This window comes from Octodon degus, unplaced genomic scaffold (genome assembly GCF_000260255.1).
Source record: "Octodon degus isolate 3935 unplaced genomic scaffold, OctDeg1.0 scaffold00136, whole genome shotgun sequence".
In the NCBI taxonomy this organism is placed as follows: domain Eukaryota; kingdom Metazoa; phylum Chordata; class Mammalia; order Rodentia; family Octodontidae; genus Octodon; species Octodon degus.
The window spans coordinates 480469-483075 of NW_004524712.1; positions in this window are offsets into that span (position 1 = coordinate 480469).

Below are 2607 nucleotides of genomic sequence, written 5' to 3' on the forward strand. Positions count from 1 at the left end.
ATATTGTATAGATTTAAAAAATAAAACAACCAAAAAAAGGAATATGGGAAGAACTAATAGCAGAAAACTTCCCAAATGTGAGGAAACAATCTGGCATTCAGGTAACCGAAGCATACAGAACACCAAATAATTTCAACCCAATTAAAAACACAATGAGACATAAAACAGGCAAGATCCCAGATATCCAGCACAAGAATAATATACTGAAAGATGCTACAGAAAAGAAGTAGATCACATTAGAAGGAAAACCCATCAGAATTATGGCCAACTTCTCTTCACAAAACATGAAGGCAAGAAGAGCATGGAGTAAAGTATTGCAAATCCTCAACGAAAACAAATTCCAGCCCAAACTACTATACCCTGCAAAACTTTCTTTCAAATTTCATGGAGAAGTGAAATTCTTCCATGACGAAGAGCAACTAAAGAATTTCGTGATGACAAAGCCAAACCTACACAGGCTACTGAAAGATGTTCTAGAGAGGGACCAAAATGATCAGAACTCCATGAACGACAACAGAAAGAATCCACTAAATAGGACAAACAATTAAACACAGGAGAAAAAGCATTAAACAACAACAGGTAAATAACATGTCAATCGTAATTCAACACATCTCAATTATAACAATCAATGTAAATGGACTGAATTCACCAATTAAGAGAAATAGGCTGGCACAGTGGACTAGGAAACAAAATCCAACAATATGCTATATAAAAGAAACACACTTAACTCACAAAGAAATTCAAGGACTGAAAATCAAAGGATGGAAAATAATACTAAATGCCCCAGCACCTCAGAAAAAAGTAGGGGTAGTAATCCTGTTTTCAGACAGTCTCAACTTCAAACCAACAGTGATCAAACAAAATAAAGAGGCCATTATATACTGGTTAGGGGAAATATTCAACAGGAAGAGGTAGCACTTATAAGTGTATATGCACCAAACAGGGGAGCAACCAACTATACAAGACAAATCTTAATGTACATGAAAAATCTCATATCCAATACCACAATTATAAGAGGAGACCTCAACACCCCCTTATCCCAACAAGATAGGTCAACCAGACAAAAAATTAACAAAGAAGTAGCAAAACTGAACCAGAGCTTGGAACAAATGGACTTGGTGGACATATACAGAGTGTTCCACTCAATCACACCTGAATACACATTTTTTTCAACTGCTCATGGGTCATTTTCTAAAATAGACCACATACTAGTCCATAGGTCATGGTTAAGTATATGCAAGAAAACAGAAATTATCCCATGCATACTATCTGACCACAGTGCAATAAAATTGGAAATAAATGACAAAACAAACCAGAAAAAAAAACCCTAAATACATGGAAATTAAACAATACCCCACTAAGCAATCAATGGGTCACACATGAAATTAAATTAAAAAAATTCAATAATATCTACAATTCAATGAAAATTCAAGCACAATTTATCAGAATTTATTGGACATGATGAAAGCAATTCTCAGAAAAAAAATTGATGGCTGTGAACTCACACATTTGGAAAACAGAATGGGAACAAATAGATTGATTGCCCATCTGGCGAGAAGCTAGAAGATGGAACCAAGTTTTTGAAATCTGGTGATGCTGTGATTGTTGACATGGCTCCAGACAAGCCCATGTGTGTTGAGTGCTTCTCTGACTACCCACCTCTGGGTTATTTCACTGTTTGTGATATCAGACTGATAGTCACTGTGGGTGTCATCAAAGCTGTGGACAAGAAGGCTGCGGGAGATGGCAAGGTCACCAAGTTTCCTCAGAAAGCTGAGAAAGCTGAATGAATATTATGCCTGACACCTGCCACCCCAGTCTTAATCAGAGGTGGAAGAATGGTCTCAGAACTGTGTTTCCCAATTGGTCACTGGTGTTTAATAGTGAAAGACTGGTTAATGATAACAATGCATCATAAGACCTTCAGAAGGAAAAGAGAACATTTTACGGACCATTTTTTGTGTGGCAGTTTTTAAGTTATTAGTTTTTAAAATCAATACTTTTTAAGGGAAACAACTTGAACAAAAATCTGTCACAGAATTTTGAGATCCATTAAAACAAAGTTTAATGAAAAAATGAATAAATAAAACAAAATTGATATTCCTGGCCATTTAGCACTTGTGATATTCAGAAAAAATATCTTTCTACTAGTACACTAGAAAACAGCTAAAACTGAAAATTAATAGTACTTGGTTAAGCTGGTCTTAAAAATTAGGATGAAATAAATAGTCTTTTCTAGGAAGTAACAGCTAGATGGTGCCATGTTAGCTAACTTGATTCTCAAATCATTAATGGATCCTTTAAAAATTATATGTTATTTTTGGCCCCTGGGCAGCAAATTTCTCCTTTATGGCTCAAATGAACAAACTAACTCTGGGTTTCTAAATTATTATTATCTGAGTCATGAAGCAATGTATGACTTTCCTCTAAGTATCTTTGACAGCAATCAGCCTAGAGAAGTCTTATTGCACTCAATTGAGGATAGAGGACACCACACATGACCTTAGTTGTAAAGACACCTAAGCCACATCATCTTTTTTTATAATTTTATTGATAAACAAATAGCAATGAGACAGCTTCAAATCAAATTGGTAGGACAGTTTCAAT